This window comes from Ahaetulla prasina, chromosome 4 (assembly GCF_028640845.1).
Source record: "Ahaetulla prasina isolate Xishuangbanna chromosome 4, ASM2864084v1, whole genome shotgun sequence".
Taxonomy (NCBI): Eukaryota; Metazoa; Chordata; class Lepidosauria; order Squamata; family Colubridae; genus Ahaetulla; species Ahaetulla prasina.
This window is the reverse complement of record NC_080542.1, coordinates 94,329,422-94,352,764: the sequence shown is the minus strand read 5'-3', so window position 1 is coordinate 94,352,764 and position 23,343 is coordinate 94,329,422. Positions and strand designations below refer to the sequence as shown.

At 37.6% G+C, this 23,343-nt stretch overlaps 1 protein-coding gene across 1 annotated transcript in view; it reads left to right on the top strand.

The window, feature by feature from the left end:
• Positions 1–265: 265 nt before the first annotated feature.
• Positions 266–23,343, top strand: part of ZCWPW2 (zinc finger CW-type and PWWP domain containing 2) — a 162,228-nt gene continuing 139,150 nt past the window's right edge. The window contains exons 1-2 of the mRNA XM_058182728.1: positions 266–870; positions 13,875–13,967. The gene's annotated coding sequence lies outside the window, so the exon portion shown is untranslated. The remainder of the gene's footprint in view (positions 871–13,874; positions 13,968–23,343) is intronic.

The window sequence follows — 23,343 nt, the reverse complement described above, 5'->3', positions numbered from 1 at the left end:
TAAGAAACTTCATGGATTTGTCCTTGAACTATATTCCCTGAAAAGTTCTTAGTACCAACTTCTCTCAGTCTTTCAATCCACACAGACATCCGGGGACTTTTTCTGAAAAGGGAGAAGATGTCAGATTGGTTCTTGAAACTCCTCTTGTTCTCAGGTTAATGTCTATGGAGATTCTCAGTCATACAGGTCATAGTTGTCGCAAAGGTGCTTTTTCAAGAGGCAACTGAACTTTTTTTATTATTATTATTTCTTTTTCTCACAACAGTATACACAAACAATTGTCATAGATAAAACAACATATTTTGAAGAAAATATATACATATATGTAAAAAAATATATGCATCAACTATATCAATTTGATATGATGAAGGGAACAATAGGCCAGGAACGGTAGGCACTTTTGTGCTCTTATGCACGCCCCTTATAAAAACTTCTTGTTTTTTCTTTGAAGACATTTCGCTGAAGAAGCTTCTTGGATGAGAAGCGAAAAGTCTTCAAAGAAACACCAGAAAGTCCAGTTGGCCCTTGAAAAGGCACCTTTTTTGTTACCCCTTTTTTAGAAACGCAACGAAACAGCCCGGAACGACTCCAGTTACAGCGCTCGCTCTCCCAGGTCAATACCCTCCAATACTTAGGGGCCGCTGCTTCGCACTTTCTTGGGACCGATTTTCTCTACTTGCCGCAGAATCTCTTTGACGCAGGCGCGGTATGAGCACAGGAGGATGTTTTTGTCTGGTGACGTAGAGGACGAAGGCTGTAGAGGTCGTGTTTCCGGGGCTGTGAGATTCCGCGTGGGTTGTTTCCTGCTTCGAGCAGTAACTGCTCCGTAAGGCAAGAAGCTGCTGATGGAGTCTGTCTGTAGTACTGCAGGTAGGGGCAGTTGATTCCCCTGCTATTTATGCACATGACTCACAATGTGGCGGAGGGCTTCTACAGTCAGCAGCACCTGTCTTTTCCCTCTCACATGTTGTAATTCTGCTTTTATTTTTCCTCTGTCTTTACACTGGGGGTTTCCAGGTAGGCTGGTGTTACGGCTCCCAGCCAGCAAGGAATAAAGACCAGGCTGGGTGGAAATTCTGAGAGATATAGTCATCTCACTATTTCAGATGCAGAAAGTACTGAGGTTATCAAAGCAATGCTTTAAACGTCCCCTGCTTTTCCTAATAAACAGATTTCCAGATTCATATTCCATTCTTGAAACTGGATTATTGTTCCATTATTCAAGACTGAAGTTATATTCAAGAGGCAATGTTGCTTTTTGACTCTAGATTTGTGAGTGGTTTTAGTGCCCCCACATATTTCACTTTCTAGTGGGCAAAAATGGTGCTGAAGAATGTTGACCAAGGAAGGTTATTCTCATTTGAATTAAGTCAGAATGCAGTAGCTTTAAACAGTTTGTGTTCCCAAATGATCAGAATGCGAACATGCATTATTTACTTTTTAAACATACAGCAGTTTAACCTAAAAATATAAAAAGAACTGTCCTGTGCAAACTTTTGAGTTTCTGAGGGAATGATCTTCAGCTTAGAGTTGGTTGAAGGTAAAAGACTACAATGTGGCTGTGGGCAATGGTGATTCGGAGATAATATATTTCTAAGGGAGGCAATGATAGATACATGTCTTAAACAAATAACTTTTGGGTTTGTATGCTAACTTCTATGCTACAAATGTCCCTAAATATTTATAAACTGTATGATGCTGTGATAACATTGAACATGTTACATTGGTTGGGGACTGCTTTTACCTCCCTCTTGCTTTTTCTTCTAAGTTGTTACTAAGATTTTATTTATATGTTTTACTTGACTTTCATGGTGTTTTTTCTCCAGGCCAGAATGCTGTTGCTGAAAGAAATATCCTGTATAAAGCTAGTCTGGCTATCAAACAAATCAGTCAATCAATCAATCAATCAATCAATTTATTACAGTCTTAGACCAGAGACCAGAACAAATAAAAGCTCTCAGTATATATACAATTAAAAATTCTAGTATAAAATAATAAATAACAACTAAAATCTATAATAAAATCCAATCTGTCAATTATACATGGTCTATCTATACTACAATTACAACCCATAAACTGTGTGGCCCATTGTGGCTTCAGTGCTAAAAGGGGAAGGATTAAGCAGTGCAAAGGTTTTACCACATTTGTTATATAACAACTATGGTGGAGAATCCGCAGTGCTGCTGCGCAGAATTTGGCCACCTGCACTGTAGTTATGAACTGTTCATCCTTAAGCAGCCACTGAAGATAGATAGTGTCGAAATGGCCAGCAGTTATTGGCAGAATATGTTTTTCCTAATCTCTGTGTAAAAGGAACATCTAAGGAGCGTGTGTTCTGCCAACCTAGCAGTTTCGAAAGCACATAAAAATGCAAGTAGAAAAATAAGGACCACCTTTGGTGGGAAGGTAACAGCGTTCCATGCGCCTTCGGCATTTAGTAATGCCGGCCACATGACCACATCTTCGGACAGCGCTGCCTCTTTGGCTTTGAAACTGAGATGAGCATCGCCTAGAGTCGGGAACGATTAGCACATTAGCGCATTTTGATTTTGGAGAAGGAAAGCACACACTTGAGTCTTGTTTCAGTTGGGCTTTAATGGTTGATGGTGTAATATGTCCTAATTTTTCAAGTGCTACCCTAAATTTCCTGGCTACCTCATCAAAAGTTGATCCTTGTGCTGCCACTACTGTATCATCCACATAGATGAATAGATATGTGTTGTCAGGGATTGGTTGATTGTTCATATATATGTTATACAACATTGGAGACAATTCACTTCTTTCTAGCATCTTCTTCATCCTCCATCTACTGTTCTTACCATCAAATAAAATCTCCGGTTCTGGAGGAACTTGCTAATGACCTTGGTAAGCTTATTATCTCTGGTGATATCAGAGTGGATTTGATTTAAATCACTAGTAAAAAGGCTTGATTTAAATCAACTCAATTTAAATCATAATTTTTAAAGAGCAACTGTCATCACTGTCCCGCAGCGGCTGCTCCTCTGACCGCTGTTGACTCATTGACAGTCCCATTCACTTTAATGGGGTGGCTGGTTATGTGGCAGTGACACAACAACATGAGGCATGTGGCGGGCATCAGGTGAGTGGACGCTTGCTAATAGGTATTGCCATGATGGATCTGAAATGACAGGTGCTCTTTAATATTATATTTATAAGCAGCTTAGAAGGTATCAGTTTCATTTTTACTGCTTGCCCTTCCTCCTCACACAGAATCTGGTGGTACAGATGCACTTCTCTTCAAGCAACTGTACAGTTTGTAGTGTACATAGATTTGCAAAACAATGGGATAAAGGAATATTCCTGAACTTTGTTTTATGATTTATCTCATGGTTACTGTGAAATTGTGTGAATGCATCAATGCAGTGCATGTTATCTCAGCTTGCAGAGCTTGGATTCATTGAATGTGTTTATCAATAATGTAAATATTGCAGAATATACAGCCTCATGCTACATAACTAAGCTATCATTTCATATTGAATAAACTAAATTATTAATGTATCTTAAATAGAAAACTATCTTTAGATTTTTACTCCAAAAGCATTTTATTAAAATAAATTCGATAAAAATAAAAAAATCCAATTTAAATTTTTTAAAAATCTGATTTTTTTATTTTTTTAAAAAAATCAATTTTTATACACCCTGGGTGATAACTTGTGTAGCAATAGCCTGTGGTTAACAGTGCCATGTGCTACAGTTAGGTTGATGAATGCCACTCCAATAATTAGCTTTCTTTCTAAGCCATCCTCAATCACTAGATGAAAAATTACACAACTGCAACTCTGCCTATGATTTTACATAGGACAGTGCTTATTAACTGACATTATTAAAAGATGCTGCAAAAGTCATAAATGTAGCCATTGATTATAAAGTTACTTTTTCATCACTGTCCAAAGTCTGAATCAGTTATTGAACAAAAACTATCTGTACTTGATGCATTTAAGATTATCAGATGGTGACATAAAATTTAAAGTAAATTGAGCCATATAAAATGGATAGATGGGGAATGGATTCCCCCTTTCAATTCCCAGTTACAAATATCAAAATGTTATGCTCTGTTCATGCTACTTTAGGGTTGCGGAATTGGTTGTGGGTAGTACTAAGCTTCTAATGGCGAGAACTTGCACTGCCTTTTCGCAATCATGGTTGCTGGGCGTGCCAGATGTTGAAAGAAAAGTGGCACAGGGTTTAGGCCATAAAAGTTATCAAAACAGAAGGTGTGGGATGCGGTTGGCCTACACCTATCTAGGAGTTCACTTTCTTCTCCTTATCTGGCCTTGTATACATATAAATTAATATGTGTTAGTACATGTAAGCATAAGATTCTGAATTGGCTTGAATTCTTGTATGTAATATGAAGCATTGAATATCATGCATATTTATGTTATGATATTATGAATATCAGCTATATCATGCATATTTCACATTAACAATTGTTAGTCAAACAAAAGATGATACAAATATATTCTTCTGGAACAAACCTAAAAATAGTTGAATTGAAACTACAAATACAATCTTTTGGAACAAACAGAAAAATTGTTGAATTGAAAATCAGATTTATTGACACTGGACTGCATTTATACTTATATGTTTTGCTTGTAAATTATTTTATTTGTATTTAAATACATTCTGTAACAGATTGCAAGGGCAGTTTTAAATCTTTATTTAAAATATTATCCCAGGCCTTTATGGCTGGTTTAGATATTCTTCCATTTACATAACACAAAACAAACTATCTTACAGTTTCATAAATGCTAATGCCAATTTTACATTGTGTATGAGTGCTTATTAAAGGAGCAAATTGAACAAAGCCCCAAAGCTTGTCAAGTAACTTTAGCACACATTGAATTTAATATTAACCAAATAAAAGCAATTAGCATGCTTGTTTTTAAATGGGAAGATGTAGGAGGAAAAAAATAATTATATTCTTATGTAAAAAATCTCTTGGAAGTAGCTATTTATGTAGCACGGAAAGATTCCATTATTATTAGTAGAAATATGTTTTACTGTGCAAACAGCATCTTCACAAGTTGATTTCTATCAGGATCATGTGGAAAATATATCTTTTCTTGTCCACTCACTGTATGGGCATTGTTAAATACTAAAAAGTACTGCACATTAATTGAATGCATGTAGTTTACAAGTCTGGCTTATTAAGCGGTAGGATACAAGAAAGATTTGTATGGGAGAAATGTTAGAGTTTGCAGCAACCCACCCAGCACACAAGTAAATAATTCAGCAGGATTCATGTATAAAATAAACCTCTTTATATACAGTAATATAAAGCATGATGCATGGATACAATACCCATACAGCAGAAACCAGAACCAGAACTCAGAATCGAAAAGCACAGAAGCAATATAATCACAGAAGCAATAATGCAAGGACAAACCAACTCTTTTATACATAACAGTCAAGCTAAGCCATGTTCAGGCTCCAACTGTCTGAGTCATCAAACAGTCCCCAAATGGCTGACCTGTTACCCTGTCTATTCCAATTCATGAGCTGTTATACGCCGACAAAAAACATGGATTAATTACAGATATTTTTAAAATATTTCATAAACAGGTCTTTAATACTTACTTGATAGACATATCATACTTCTTACATATAGATTTTTTTTTGGAAAATGATGGATTCAGCAATCTGAACATTTCCTGTAATTTGCTTACTCATCTGAATAAAAGCCTCAATAGTTGGGGGCACTCAGCATCTCCTCTCCCCTTGTTTCTTTGTTACTTCAGGAACTTATTGTTTCATTAAGTAGCAATTTTTCCATTTTGCTTAATTAGCATGTAAAATCACTTCTCAGTTCTGTATAGTTAATACTACAGAATTGTACAAAATATTTCATGGATGCAGAAATGGTCTGACTTTGGAATGGCTATTTTGAACATGAAATAAATTATGGTAGCTATTTTGAGATTGGACCACTTCTGGAACAAGCAGAATAATCAATCTGGAGCTCAGATTAGGACATTTCAGGATGCAATCCTTTGACCTCAAAATATTTTATATATATGCTGCATTAGTTATAGTTATATATTATATTGAATTCTTCAGTTGACTCCTAGGAAACTAGTTTTGCAAAATTTAATAGTGGGAAATATAATTATAGACAATTTATTAATACTAATTTTGTTTTTAAGTCTCTCTAATCCCCTCACCCCCAACCTTATTTTTGTAGAGTTAAAATAATGGAAAGATGTTCTTTTGGAAAAAAAAAACCCCCTGTGTATGGTACATAGTAAAACAGCTATGAAGTTCAGATCCCTCTGTTTTAACGTGGCACCTTCTAGTTGTGTTAATTTAAACAAGTATTTCCAGTGAATAAGATTATAGGAGATACAGTCCAGCATCTTTGAATGATAACTACCTTGGAGAATCACCTATATCTTAATAATGTGTTTGTTCTCTAACTGTGGAATTTTGCATTTCCATAATTACATTCATGTTTATGTTCAGAGATGCATACATTACCTTTGGAGTAGCTAAGGATTATGGTAAGAGATATCATATTTGATATTTATATAGCATCCTGGAAAGTTGAGAAAGGGGAATGAAGTGATATGGTTAGATACAAGGCGTATTTGAGAAAGTCAAGTTCTGAACAAAAGTACTTTAATCTGAAACATTTGATGTAAGTAAGTATGGTTGTTATTAAACTAAATTAAGGTGATTTAAATCCTAAATTTTGATAGAATTAGTTTAAATTCAACTAACTGATATTTCACCACACAGCTTTAATTAGAATATGATGCAGAAGATTAATTTATTATCTCTATGATTGGAAGCTCATTGACCTATTACTTTATGTGGAGTGTATGTAATGTTTTTCAACTAATACTGAACACAAGGAGAACTTACATCAAAGTAGCATGCAAGGAAGTTTAATTTTTTTCTTGTAAGCTATGATCCCTTATGTCTCTCCATTTTAGTTATTGTAGTTTCCTTTAATTTCTAAGGTTTGAGTGATGTCTCATTTCTTGTTGAACAGGTAGAACTGTATTTGCAAAAGTCAGAATTAATGGTTGATATATTTATTTTTCTTTTGATTATTCTTATTCACTTTTATATTTGAGTAATTGAACCCGTGCCATTGATTTGTTTGTATAGTTGCTCTCAATCTGTATTCATATTTTTATATTTATTTCACCAATTGTTATAGAATTAGGTTGGAATCTGATTTTCTACCTTCAAGAATATAAGCATTGTGACTTTTTTTTTTTTTTTGCAAACATGCTTGTCAGAATTCTCATAATCCAGTACTGCTATATTGCAAGAACACATGAGCCCCAAAGCAAAATGTAAGATAACAGATTCAGCCAGTGAAAAAGGTGAAAATTGACTTCAAGGTGATGATAGCATAGTGAGAAGTTAAAGCTTTGAATTTTTTTCTTCTGGTAGTGTCATCCTTACTCTCTCTCTTAATTTGAATTGATGCAAATGTAAAGTAGTAAAATCTCAAATTTTAAAAGTTAAGGATAATAGAAATATATGCAATGTTCTGAATAATTTTAAGGTAGAAAATGAAACAAACTGCTTAAAATTTGAGTTCTGTTAATCTTACCTAATTTAGAAGAACTAACTCCCAAGCAATTATATATAGTAATTCACTTTGGTTTCATAATTATTAATCAGATAAATGCAAGACTAATAAAGCAGTGAAATTGTTAAAACAGAATCATTTGGGCCTAATGCTTGATTAAGGTAAAGTAACCTACTACTCAGATGCTACCTGGTCATCTAAGAAAGCTACATCACACTTCCACTAAAAAAAAGTCTTTATAAAGGTTTCAGCATGTAGAAGCATTAGTTTGGTAAAATGCTTCCTTATCTCAAAAATTGCCACTAAAGTGGGGTTTAGAAATCAATCCAAGTCCACCAAGTTATACTGATTTATTTGCTCACACAGTTATTAATACTATATAAAACATGGATGTCTTGACAAAGAGAATGAGGATCAGCTGATTATCTGTAGCTATTCCTTTCTCACTATAGATAACTAAGAAGTTGCTATATTTTATTTGATCAAAGCCTGCAAGAGTTACAATTGTTTGACTATTGTACAAAGGGGCTTCATTGGCAAAATGGAGATGAAACAAAACAGATTGGAGCAATATGTCCCATGTCTTAAATGGATCTTAGTTAATACGCTGATACTAGTTTTGAATATTGTACTATAGAAAATTAAATAACCTGTATATAATAATGTATATACCTAATTAAAAGAAAATGTTAGTGGAAAAGGAAAAAGGAATTATCACTAATTTATATAAGTATACGGTCATCTTCTTGGGGGGGTTGGGGTTGGACTAGAAGACCTCCAGAGGTCCCTTTTTGTTATATTATCTCAGTTTATTATTCATTTAGTATATGATGAGAACAAGACAAAGATTAGTAAATATATGCACACAATCATAATACATAATTGTACACAAAACTACAGAGGTACAGCAGTGGCATAACTGGATGTCCAGTTCAGTTATCCAGGCAATCAGTTGCCTCTGGTTTTGCTTCATGCAGATCTTTTAAGGATCTAGAAAATGCACACCATGGGCATTTTTGCACAATATATTTAACAGTTTACGTATTATCCCCACAGTTGCTACAGGGGAATCTTTCCAGCTCCATTGACACAGAGCAGAGGCACTTCTTCCAGTGTCACATCCAACTCTGTTCAGTTTAGTCCAGATAGATTGAGCCAAATTAAAAGTTTGGTAGAGAAAAATAACTAATGGTCAGACTGCAAGAAGCCGTCTGACCAGTCCTCTGTCCAGGCATTCTTGGGATTAATCTGGAGAGATGTGAAAGAAATAGCTGGTTTTCATGCAGGCCTTCTCTTATCTCACTGTGGTAACTTTTCTATCTTTTAAAAATGTTCCAAAGCAAGTGAAGACTTTTTCAATTTTCAGAACTCAGTCAAAATGCCTACTTTATTCAAATACCGCCTAAAATCAATCTAGATGAAAAGTGCAATGAGCTAAAAGAGGAAGAAACAAAGTAGGGGTGAAATGCTCCCAGTTCGGACCGGATCGTGTGATCTGATAGCGATGATGGGTGGTGGTTCGGAGAACCGGTAGCAAAAATCCCTGCCCAGGCCCAGCTGAGCCGCACGATCATCAGAGCCTTTTTTAAACTTTTAAAAGCATTTTTTCTACAACCTGTTCAGCCGAAAAGGTTGTTAAAATGCTTTTAAAAGGTAAAAAAAGGCTCTGATGATTCCAGCTGAGTTGCCTGATTGTCAAGGACTTTTTTTTTAACTTTTAAAAGCATTTTTTCTACAACCTCTTCAGCTGAAGAGAGGGAAAAATGCTTTTAAAAGGTAAAAAAAGGCTCTGACAATCACAACTGAGCTTTGAGATTGTCAGAGCCTTTTTTTTACTTTTAAAAGCATTTTTTAAACCTTCAGCCAAATAGGTTTAAAAATGCTTTTAAAAGTAAAAAAAAAGATCGCATGCCACAGCTGATCACCCCCCCCCCGCGCGCTGTTCTACTTACCCCATGCCTCCTTTTGCACACGCATGCGCAGCCAGTGAGCCGGTAGTAAACCGGTTCAGATTTCACCACTGAAACAAAGTATTATATAATACAATGGATTTCCCCCCTAAAGAACGCTATTAAAGATTTCTTTTTTAAAAAATGATTTTTATTAAGCAATTTTCTTCATTTTATCTCACAATTTTCATCTTTACAGCACTTTGGTATCTGTATACTTCATATGTACATGCAAGTTATTTTCAGTTTCCTTATATACATACCTATTCCTTTATAACTATTAACTAAAGATTAGCAATGTATGTTATTCTATATACTGTGTGCTTGTTATAGTTACATAAATATATATATTACATTTTTATCACATCTTATCTTACTTTAACATCCTTAAACTTTAATTCTATTCTCCAAACAGTTGTACCATGTATTCCAAATCAGATAATATTCGATTTCTCCTCTTTCTTTTATTTCCATTGTCAGCCTATCCAACTCCGCACATTCTAGCACTTTCTTTATCACCATTCCATCAGATGGTATACTTTCATTCTTCCAATTTAGTGTGTAAACAATTCTGGCCGCTGTTATTATATGTAGTTTATATATTGGGTTTTTTTACTGTAATTTTCTATTAATATCCCTAATAAAAATAACTCTGATTTTAGATCTTTTTGTTGTTTGGTAATTTTCTCTAGCCACTTTCCAATCTTTATCCGGTATTTCTTTGCTTCTGGGCATGTCTACCATATGTGGTAGTATGTTCCTTGTTTCCGTTTATATTTCCAACACTCCGCTGGTCTATTTGGGATCATTTTTACTAATCTTGCTGGGACCAAATGCCAGTGGTAAAACATTTTATATAAATGTTCTTTGTATGCTGCCGCCATTGTCAGTTTATAATTTTTTCCTCATAGTTTTTCCCAGTTCTTTAATTCTATGGTGTAGCCGAAATTTTTTGCCCAGGTTATCATAGTTTCTTTAACCATTTCTTCTTCCATTTTGAACCTCAGTAAATTATGTTTTTTTAAATCATTTTTCCCTCTGTCCCTTGTAGTATTTTATCCAGCTCTTGTAGTTCCCTATAGAAACCATATTTTTCTATGTCTTTTTTGTATCGCGACTGGATTTGCAAATAGGGCCACCAATCTATATCAATTCCATTTTTTAAATTCTTGATTCATTTTTAATTTTCCTTGATCATCTAATATATCTTTGCTATTTTGTCTAAGTCCAACACATTCAGATACATTAGTGCTTCCATAGTTGATAGTCAGATCGGTATTTTATTGTAGTGGTTCTTCTTTATTTTTATTAAAGATTTCTTATAAAGTAGTTTAAAATGAGACTGACTTGAAATTCTATAGGTACTGATCCAAATCTATCACTTACTGCCTCATTCTTATATGATCAATTTGTTTTTAAATCATTTTTCCCTCTGTCCCTTGTAGTATTTTATCCAGCTCTTGTAGTTCCCTATAGAAACCATATTTTTCTATGTCTTTTTTGTATCGCGACTGGATTTGCAAATAGGGCCACCAATCTATATCAATTCCATTTTTTAAATTCTTGATTCATTTTTAATTTTCCTTGATCATCTAATATATCTTTGCTATTTTGTCTAAGTCCAACACATTCAGATACATTAGTGCTTCCATAGTTGATAGTCAGATCGGTATTTTATTGTAGTGGTTCTTCTTTATTTTTATTAAAGATTTCTTATAAAGTAGTTTAAAATGAGACTGACTTGAAATTCTATAGGTACTGATCCAAATCTATCACTTACTGCCTCATTCTTATATGATCAATTTGTTTTTTAAAAATAAAGATACAGAAATAATGTTTTGCATAGTTTATCTTCTCATTTCTCCCAGTGAAACATAAACTGCAATTTATATTATCTACTGTTTGTTTGAAAGAGGGAGTACTTAGCATTGTTGTTGTTAGTTGTGAAGTTGTGTCCGACCCATTGCGACCCCATGGACAACATTCCTCCAGGCCTTCCTGTCCTCTACCATCCTCTGGAGTCCATTTAAACTCACGCCAACTGCTTCAGTGACTCCATCTAGCATACTTAGCTTCAGTGACTCCATATAGCATACTTAGCTTCAGTGACTCCATCTAGCATACTTAATATACTTAGCATTAAAGTAGAGCATTTAAAAAGTACTTACGTAGCTTCTTCTCCAAAAACACTACTCTACTAACCAGAGCATATTAAACATTTGCTAGACCAATTCTTGAATACAGCTCGACTGTCTGGAACCCATACCACATTTCTGATATCAATACAATTGAACGTGTCAAGAAATATTTTACAAGAAGAGTTCTCCACTCCTTTGAATGCAACAAAATACCTTATGCCATCAGACTTGAAATCCTGGGTTTAGAAAATTTAGAACTATGCCGTCTTTGACATGATTTGAGTTTAACTCGTAGAATCATCTATTATAATGTCCTTCCTGTCAAAGACTACTTCAGCTTCAATTGCAACAATACACGAGCACACAATAGATTTAAGCTTAAGCTCCAATCTTGATTGCAGAAAATATGACTTCAGTAACAGAGTTGTTAATGCCTGGAATACACTACCTTACTCTGTGGTCTCTTCCCAAAATCCCCAAAGCTTCAACCAAAAACTATCTACTATTGACTTCACCCCATTCCTAAGAGGTCCATAAGGGGCGTGCATAAGAGCACAAGAATGCCTACCATTCCTGTCCTATTGTTTCCTTTCGTTATATCCAATTAATTTAGTTATTAAACACTCATACATATAAATTGTACAGTTATTTCATGCTTACGCTTATATATACTGTGTGACAGAATAAATAAAATAAAATAAATGTTTACATGTTGGAGATAGCTTTAGAGTCTTCCTATTGCTATGGTCTTTAGTTAAAGAAACAGGCAGTAGGTAATAGATTTCTCCCTGGAAAGTTACTCTTAGTCAGGGATAATCTGTCTTCTTCAATTCAATGCTCAATGGGTGTTGACATTTTGATCTGATATGAGAGAGCCTTTAAGGCTGCTTTCATCAAGTGCTGTCTTCTATATAGTAAGGAACTTTAATTCCTAGATTTTGAAGCAGCCAGAGACATAATTAGTGGTCATCAAAAGAAGTTTTTCTGCTCTCCTGCATTGTAGGTTTGGAAACTAAAAGAGAGTTGTAGCTCCTGGGAATAGGAATAGGAATAGAGATAGGGATAGGGATAGGGATAGGATGGGATAGGATAGGATAGGATAGGATTGGATTCTTTATTGGCCAAGGGTGATTGGACACACAAGGAATTTGTCTTTGGTGCATATGTCTCAGCGTACATAAAAAAATACATTCATCAAGAATAATAAGATATAACACTTAGTGATTGTCATAGGATACTAAATAAGCAGAGGCGCAATGGCTCAGGGGCTAGGATGCTGAGCTTGTCGATTGAAAGGTCGGCAGTTCAGCGGTTCGAATCCCTAGTGCTGCCGTGTAACGGGGTGAGCTCTCGTTATTTGTCCCAGCTTCTTCCAACCTAGCAGTTCGAAGCATGTAAAAAATGCAAGTAGAAAAAATAGGGACCACCTTTGGTGGGAAAGTAACAGCGTTCCGTGCGCCTTTGGCATTGAGTCATGCCGCCACATGACCACAGAGACGTCTTCGGACAGTGGTGGCTTTTTGGCTTTGAAACGGAGATGAGCACCACCCCCTAGAGTCGGAACGACTAGAGGGGAACCTTTACCTTTTTATTAAATAAGCAATCAAATCATACTAAGAAACTAAGTTGCTCTCCTCACTTAATTTTTTTCAGCCTTCCCTTCAGTAATAGCTTCAGATGTTATAATGCATGCTTCTACATGTATCAGATTAGCTAAAATAATGCTAACGATCTGAGTAATGCTTTGCATTGTATTTAAATATATTACAATGGTTATTTTTATATCACCTTTTTAGTATAATATTTATTGAGTTATAGTTCTGAAAATCCTATTATTTGTGAATAATTATGAACCTAAGTGATACAGTGATTAGTGTAGTGATTATTGTAGTAGAATTTGACTGGCAAAATCAGAGTTCAGATATTGCTTGCTGCTCAGATATAGTGAAGCCAGGAATTGTGTGAAGATAAAATGGGATAATCCTAGCCAGTGGCCTTCTTGGATATATTATTTACAAATATTGTGAGTAGTAAAATCTCAGAAAAACTTCTGAATTGCTAAATGAAAGTCATGAGAAATTAAAAATAGCTTAAAACTCTGTAATAGAAATCATATTTATTTCTTCTTCAGAATTTTGGACTTCATATGTTACATCTTATTCTTTGAATTCAGCTGTGACTTTTATCTGTGCTGGAAATATGTATATTTTTTTCTTTCAGGGGAACCAAAGCTCAGACATGTAGAAAAGGATATTTTGATTCCAAAAATAATGAAAGACAAAGCCAAGGAGCTGTGTTCTGAACAAGTGAAAGGTGAGAGTGAAATTCAACTAGATATCAAATCTAAGAATTTACGTGACCTGAATTTTAATTTTCTAAGGTTTTCTTTCCTGGCCAGATTGCCACAGTAGCAATGAATCTATGTGTAGTGAAAATTCATTATTATGTAAGATGATGATAGGTTTATATAATTTGTCAAAATAATTTCCTTAGTTGTAATTAAGAGTAGTAAGTTCTTCAAAGTCTTAATTTTCCAAATAAAACTGCATACTGGCATTCCCATTTGAGAATCAACCATCTAATTAAAAATTCACCTATATTTTTATGCATGTTTCCATTGCATTACATGCACACAATGCATTTTATATAGGAGATGCATTGTTAGTGCATGTGTTTATAATATATGTATGGGTACCTGGGTATGGATTTGAAGTTGTGAACAGCATTCTAAAAACGCATATTTCAGCATCAGTTCCAATTGATATATCAATCTGGAACATCTGAATTGGCTAAATCTGTATAAAAATGACCACAGGGCACATTTCTTCATGAGGATGTTAATTGGGATGTCACATTGAAGACCGAAGTCTGGAAGACATTATGGGAAAAGATAATACAGGTTTTCATTCATGGAAGATAATACAAAATAATAATTGTGCTATATTATATTTAGTACATTAAAGGAATTTTTTTGTTGGTAACTTTGTAAATTGCACTAAAACTAGAGATTGATATTGAACATTGATATTGAACAAGAACTTATAACCAAACAAGCTTCTATTGGTTCTCTTTATTATCAAAATGCAGCCATAATCTTGTTTTTTTTACCAGTTCTTCCAGCCTCCAGTAAGTTAAAGAAAGAAAACAAATTGAAGTTGTAGGATAAAGTATTATAAGATACAGGAAGAAAACACCTGCTTTCTCTCTTCCATTTTTAGGTGCTATCAATAACTAAATGAGAGTGATATTAGAAAGATTTCTTTTCTATATAATCAAATGAAGCCTTGCCTGGCAGCGTTTCTTTAAAGCCTAATTACCATCTTAGATGGGTCTATCCATTATTCTCTGTTCATGCTTCCTCTTTTGAAACCTAGCCCTTTTCTTTAAGCCATGCACTTGTTTTCTTTGATATTAGGTATTATTAATATATCCTAATTATTATTTTAAGCCCACAATTGTAATTGTAATATATGTGTTGAGGGATTCTAAACTGCCTCCAAAGGCTTAAGTCTCTCTCCAGATTTTTTGTCAGAACCTGATGCAAGGTACATTTATATTCCTCCATCAGTGGAAGGGAGAAAATATTTTCTTTCTTTTGGCCTTCTTTTTGAACCATCATTGCTGGGAGGAAAATCAGATGTTGGCAGCAGATGTATCTAATTGGATGGCCAAAGTCAAATGACAAAATAATCTAAGCTTACAATCGTACTGTTTTTCCCAGTCAGTTCAGTGGTGGGATTCTGCCGGTTGTACCTGTTTCGGGCGAACCGGTAGCTGGGGCTGCAGGAGGTTCCACCCACCCACCGGATGTCATCACGTCCTTTCTTTATGCTCTGCGCATGTGCAGAAAATCCTGTGCATGTGCGGAGGTGGCACATGTGGAGGTGGTTGCTCACATTTGCAAACCTGTAGTTAAGATAAGTCAATATCACACCTGGCTGCAAGTCCCAGTCAACTCGATTCCCGGCCTGGCCCGCCCAGCCTTTCTGCCCCCCTTTCCGTCCTCGGCCTTGCCTGGCTAGCTCACCCACTGCCGCATGTCCTTCTCACACGGCGCTCACGGCTTAGCTAGCTAGCTGTCCCCCAGTCCCAGGTCTTGCCTGTCTTGTTTACCGCCAGTGCCGTGGCTCCATTTCTGCACTTCCCGGAACTTCCCGCTTGCCTCTGAATGCTGTCTGAGAAGCCACATGGTCATGCTAGCTGGAAGAACTCTCTCTCCCCCTTGCTGGGAAACGCACAGCCATGCAGTTCCTGGCCAGGGAGGCACTCTCCCAGTTAGCACGGCCCCACTGGGAAGACACTTGCCCCACTGGTCAGGAGGCTGCTCACCTGCCTGCCAGTGTGAGAAGAGAGGAAGGCAGAAAAGTTCAGCCAAGTCTTCTCCTCTTTCTCGGCCTCAAGCAAACAGGCAAATACACCTCATGGCACCAGGATCTTCAGCACGCACCATCTCCTCGCAAAAGGTCCCAGCGCTGTGAGATGTGTGCATGCTCTCTGTGTGTTTCAGGCTGAGGAAGAGATGATTTGCCCGAACTTTTCCTGCCTTGGAAGCTGCCTTTAAGTAGCAAGGACAGGCCGTGGCAGCTACCTTCCAAGCAGCTTCGGCCGGCCCGAAGAACAGAGCGGTGACGGCGGCGACGGGCCAGAAGAATGGCAGGACATGTCAGGATAGCGCCAGACTGAAGCTCATCAGCAGGCTGCCCTCCTGGCTGGGTCTGGCCGCAAGTGACACTGGAAGGCAATGGGGTGCGTGGCTGCCAGAAGTCCCGTCCTGTTCTTTGTGCTAGCCGTGCACTCCATTGTGTGCCGGTGCTGCTTGCAGCCACACCTGGCCAGGAAGATGGCCTGCTGATGAGCTTCAGGCTGGCACTTTCCTGATGTGTCCCACCGTTCCCCTGGCCTGTTGCTGCATGCACTGTCTCCTTGCAGAAGATCCCGGCTCCATGAGGTGTGTGTGCCTGTTTGGTTGAGGCCAAGAAGGAGGAGAAGGAGATCGTGCTAGCTTCAGGCCAGTACTGTCCTGATTTGTCCCACCACAACCACAGCTACAGCCTTACTCACCAGTTCCTATGGTTGCAGCTCCATGCCCCCCCCCCAGGTATGGCGAGCCCCGAATTGGGACTTGACAGCATGCTTTTCACTCCAAGCAGCCCAGACTTAAAAACACATGGCTGGGGTGGAGGACCAGTCCTTCTTAACAAGATCAAAACTGAGTTGCAAGACTGGGTTCCCCACACGAGAGCTGGAAGTCTGGTACTCGGGCGCACTCATCTCTGTTTGCCTCTATGACCAGTCTTGGAAAAAGCCTGCCCTCACAATTGCATGTCTGCAGCCAGAGCTGGGCTTGCAGCTCTCGTGCGGGGAACTCAGGCTTACAGCAACAGTTTTGAGCTTGTTAAAAAGGACCGCTCCTCCACCCCAGCTGTTGTGTCTTGCCCGCTCTCACCGCAGCCGGGGTCAGCTTATCTGCTTCCGAACGCTGAAGAATGTCCTCCCGGCCCCAGCCCTGGCTCCATACCCAGACAGGCTGAGGAGGGGGCATCTCCTGGCCCCAGCCCTGGCTCCATGCCCAAGCAGGCTGCAGAGGAGGGAGCATCCCCCGGCCCCAGCCCTGGCTCCATGCCCAGGCAAACGGAGCAGCTAGACCCCTCCCCCTCCTCCACAGCATGTGAGCCTGAGGAAAGTTTATTTCCAACAGCTGCTGATTGGAGTGACCCTCGCATCAGAAGACTGGATAGGCGGAGGCAACAGAAGGAAGGGAGGGGCAGGCCTTAATGAGTGCTGAGTCATGGAGCCACACCCCATGGCCTATATAAAGGATCTGCTTTCTGGCAGTCTCTGAGTCAGGCAAAGTCGAACTTATCTTGCTGAAGTCACTTTCTGGTCTCCTGCCTGCTCTGAGGACTTTGCTAGGACTTTGGGCAGAGCTGCAGAGGCAAGCCTGATTCAGATTTCCCTGACCCGGCCGTCAGCGGAGGAGTGGGACACGACACCAGCCATGTGTTTTCCAGTCCAGCCTGCTTGGAGTGAAAAGCATGCAATATGCTGCTGCTCCTGGGATTCCCTGCACAAGCGCTGGAAGAAAATTGGCCAAGCTCCCAATGCCTGAACTGGCGAGCTGGAACAGAGATTCCCTGTCATGCTGATGAGTATGTATGGACTGAGTATGCTTTTTGCTCCCCACCCACCTCCCTATCCCAATTCAGCATGGCGTGGAAAATGGGGCATTTCTATGGGCCCTTCTCTTTTTTCCTCCCTAGTCTCCTTTTGCCAGTATTCAGCAGGCAGGCAATACTCTTTAGATGGGCCTTTATTTTGCCAGCCCAAGGGTGGAGTGCCGGAAGGTAGGAAATTGCCTGTTTCTGCAGCATCGGTCATGTGACTGAGTGGACGTGACCAATGATGTCATTCACAGCAAGGTACCAGCCCACCTTGCTGTGAGTGATGTCAAGTTGCCATGCCCGCCCAGTCACATGACCACCTAGCCGCGCCCACCTAGCCACGCCCACAAAACCAGTTGTTAAATTATTTGAATCCCACCATTGACTCAATTATATATTGTCACCCGCTCTGGGAATCCATGGATCAGTATAGCTGTTTCCATAGTTCCTGAAAGTACGGGGGCAGTCTTCTCTACTTGTTAGATGATGATTTTGGAAGTTGGGAAATGCAATCATCTGTTTATAACAATGAACCTAAAATACAGTGATCCCTGTTCTGACATATATTAATGGACACATGCACTAAAAAAGAATAAAAAATAGCATTAGTCAGCACTTTATAGTTTCAGGTTAGGTGAAATGATTCTCGAAATAGTATTGCAATTCTACATTAAAATGGGACATAGATGGACATAGTGTAGGACTATGAAAATTAGTTATTTCGCATGCTTTAATAACTAGAAAAGAATAAAATTTTTATTGCAGCTAGAACATACGTTTGCTTGCAGAAGGCAAGGGAAAGAGCTGCTTTAGGTCAAATGTCTTGTTTGTTTGTTTTTGTTTATTTTGGAAGGAACTGTATGCAAATGGCCTAGGATAAGATATTAACAGTTATCACTGCTAGAATTCTAAAATTGATTTTTCCTTTATTGCCTTGAATTGGTAGTGTGGTTTTGCCTGGCGCAAATCTTCTTTATAGTCTTCCATTATTCTACAATGGTTATTGAATAAAAATAAATTAAAAATTATTTATAATTATCTATTATAGCTGAGGGGATGAGAGTGCTTTAAAAATAGCACAAGATTCTCATTTCTGCATTTTGCTAAACTGTCATTGTATGGAACAACTCCCCATATGTTTTGGAGTTTAGTATAAAGGAAGTATGATGTTGTGAAAATTATGAATTTACCTAAGTCCTGTGAACAGGAAAGAATAGAAAAGCTGAAAACATTCATTCAAGGGAAGAAGTTCCTTAATGACAAGGCTGTTTTACGATTAGCTTAGATGTATAGATCTATGTAACAGTTCAATTAGTTCTTTACATAAATGATAAATTATATATTATAATATATAATATTATATATATATTATCATTTAAATGTTATACAACTCATAATGCAAGCATATGCATGTAGAAAAATCCATAGTGCTTTAACATGTGACAGAAAATATCCATCTTCATGAACATAGCCTTGGAACACCGTAATAAGAAAAAAAGACTGTGATACATTTGAGTATGGTATTCTATAGTTTTAGGACCATGCTGTACTTCTATGGCCTGTTTATAACTTCTGTATTATTAACTACAGTAGTTCTTTTCCTGTCACAATAAATATTGCCACTGTAAAAAAAAGAGGAGGCTAACTCACTTCTAATAGGTGCTTCTCAGATGATTTGGCAGACCTCTATTCACGCAAACAAATTTAATAGGAGGAGGAGTAGTTTTATTTCAGAAAACTTAAATCTATAATGAAAGGTTTAGTCACACTTAAAGTAGTCTTTGGAAATATTTTAGTATTCTAAGACAAGTTCTAGAAAGGCTCATGAAAAATTTAGGTATGATTAGCAATAAGACAATGATTTAAATATTTAAATAGCCGCAGTTAAAGAGCACATAAAATTTTGGTTTAGAAGGTTTAGAATACAATCATGATATACACTACATTACTACTACATAATTCTACTATTATTATAGTAGAAGAAATTTTAGGCCTTAGCCAGCCTTTTCAATTTACACAAATGCTTTTGTTTATTTATAAAAATTATGTATCATTTCCGAAAGGACTCTAGTTGTATCATTAATCAGTGGCACAACTGTGCATGGTATGAATAGTTCAATTTCATTGCAAATACTGTAGAATTATCTGTATGAAATTGAATTTCCTTGTTTTCCCAGCATAGGTACAACCTTTGATAATTTCTAAAATCTCTTTCTGAAAATTGAAGGGGAACCCCAGGGAATGATATGGGACAGCTTTATTTCATGTGGCAAGAATTGCCCTCATACATATAAACTTCTGTCTCTTATGATGATTTTATCCTTATATTAAAAAGTTGTATTCCAAACTGCACTGAAATCTGTTAAGAAAGCTATGGAATGTTGAATACAGGTGTTCCCATAATTGTGATACATTGTAAAATCCACAGTATTCAAGTTTACACTTTCACATATGTGTTGTGATCATGTTGTCTAGGTGTGAATAAAACACAAACAAAGAGAATTCCCTTTCCATACATTTCTATTAATCTGATTGCTTTGATACAAACAGACTTTTCATTTTCTCCTCAACATCAGAGAAAAAATTCAATACTGATATATATATTTGAATGGACATCATCATAATCGTGTGTGTGTGTGTGAACCCATTTGACATACATGATTAGACTTATTTTTTATTTTAAATTTCTATTCTTTATTTACAGAGCAATAATATTCCACTGAGATTTTTCCTATATACCATATTAATACATTATTACAAATTTCATTTTACAGTGAGCCATGTTTATATTCACTAATATAACATTTAATTTGACATATTTTTATTGAATTAGAACCATCCATTTTCATTTCTGCCTTGACAACCATCTTTCTTGGATTTCAACTTCCAAATTCAACCATTCAATGTTATTTTTCAGAATTTAGTGAATTGAACTCAGCACTTCTGGAAAATATCTGTATCGACTATGGGTATTTTATAGCATGGAAACCAGACAACTGAAACGTAGCTTGATGAGGTTACCAATGATGAGGTTACCATTTTAGAGATGTTACTGATATATCTAATCATGCTTTAAGGGAGAAGGCTTGAAAAATGTTAAAGAGTATATATGTATACGGGTTTTAAGTCCTCTAAAAGTCTTGTATAGGACCTATACATCTTTTACAGATAGTTGATATTTTTATTAACTAAATTATGATGGGCAAGATTGGGGTAGGACAAGAATATTTGGGATGTATATATGATTTTTAGTAGTATCTTTAAAAAAAAGTATAATTGCAACAATAAAAATTAATGCAAACTTTAAAAAAATAAAAGAATAAAAAGAAAAAATAAGAAAAAACCTATGAAAAAATAATATAGTCATACACTCAGCATATTACTATATTCTTATTTTTTCATAGTTTTCCCCCTACCTTTTCCTTTCATTCTTTTATTTTTTTAAAGTTTGCATCAGTTTTTATTGTTGTAAGTGCATTTTTTTTAAAGGTACTATTAAAAAAAATCATATACACATCCCAAATGTTCTATCCTACTCCAATTTGGCCATCATGAGATAGATATAGATAGACAGATAGATAGATAGATAGATGACTTTTCCCTTTATCACAACTAAAACAAATTTTATAATAACTGATCATTTTCTCTTAAAATAGAATAAATTGAGTTGAGTTGTCTGTCTTGCTCCAGTGAGAGGGATGCATGCCTGAGGCTCAGTTGCCAGGGCAGATGAGTTTTTGAGGCACAAAAGAGGAAGGGGCGATCTCCGCCTCCCTCCTCCATCCCACTGCAGGGCCACCATGGAGCTTCCGCAGGGCAGGCGAGGGGCTCAGCCCAAAGGCGATGGGTGAGGTTCCACCAGCAACCATTGGCGAAGGGGGCCTGGCCGGCCAGTAGCAGACGAGGCTTTCCAGAGGTCATAGATGCCAGGCAGGAGCAACCTCGGCAAAGAGCCCCCATGAGGGCAGCAGCAACAGGGCCAGCAGCTGGGCAGAGGCATGGAGGGAGGGTTGCTGATCCTGACATGCTGCACATCATGCCACGTCTTGTTGGTAGCAGCAGCCTGAACAAGACCTGACCTCCAAATTGTAGTCGCTGCTTGCTCCAGAGTCATAAGGTAAGCTGTGGAAGACAGGCCCTCGGCTGCAAGGTTGCCTGGCATCACGGGCAGGGATGGGCTGCTGAGAGTGCACTGGATACACTTCCAGGCACCCGGAGAAGCAAAACGAGAGGCAACTCCTGGCCCTGACTGGCTCAGCCAATCCGTTGGGCTGCAATTAAGGGGTCAAACCTCCATGAGGTGACCAGGGAAGGGAAGGAACCCCCCATGCTAAGCGCCACCTCACGGATTGCTGCCCATGTTTGTGAGGGGATATGTGCTTGGGCTGCCTCCTGTACTAGCCATGCCCATCCCCTTCACAAGGGCTTATTTCTGGGTAGGGCTTATATTAAAAAGGTAAAGGTTCCCCTCGCTTATACGTGCTACTCATTCCCGACTGTAGGGGGCAGTGCTCATCTCTGTTTCAAAGCCGAAGAGCCAGTGCTGTCCGAAGACGTCTCCATGGTCATGTGGCCAGAATGACTTAACGCCAAAGGCATACGGAACGCTGTTACTTTCCCACCAAAGGTGGTCCCTATTTCTCTACTTGCATTTTTTACCTGCTTTCGAACTGCTAGGTTGGCAGAAGCTGGGACAAGTAATGAGAGCTCATCCTGTTATGCGGCACTAGGGATTCGAACTGCTGAACTGCCGACCTTTTGATCGACAAGTTCAACACTTTAGCCACTGAGCCATCACGTCCCTAGGGCTTATATTAGGGACACACTTAAAAATCAGGCTAGGTCTTATTTTTGGGATAGTTTTATTTTCAGGGAAACATGGTAGTAAAATATTTTGCTTCATTCTGTATTTGTAAGTCAAATTTACATTTTCTTCTCCTTTAATTGTAGTCTTTTAGTTCTTCATTATTCCATGTAGTGTCCAACCTCCAAAGTCCCATCCTATCATGCTTTCTTGAAAAGAATTCAAAATAAAAATATTTCGATGCAAAGATTTTTATATTTAATTTCAAAATCTATTTCAAATCCATCTAAAGATTTAATTCATTTATAATTTTCCAAAATCAAAGTTCTAAACACCCTTTTGCTCTTTATCTCTCTCCCCAGCCAAGTTTTGTTTTTAGAGTCGTTAAATTTGCATTTAAAACTTGTTTCACTAAAGATTGAAGGAAGCTTGCTTGGGGTTTTCAACTTCATTAATCCAAAGATTCCCGATGTCTGAAAAGAAGTTAACAAGCAATTTTATTTATTTATTTATTTATTTAATTAGATTTTTATACCGCCCTTCTCCGTGGCGTGGGCTAGACCCTCAGGGAACGGCCCAAGCTCCGTCAGGAACCTCTCCCGGTCCATCAGGCGTCTGGGACGGAACCAACGTATTGGTCCCGTCTCCCTGCAGTGTTGAGTGGCGGTCCGATAGTCCAGACAAAGGAGAGAATGATCCGACCATGACAAAGGCTCAGTAAATA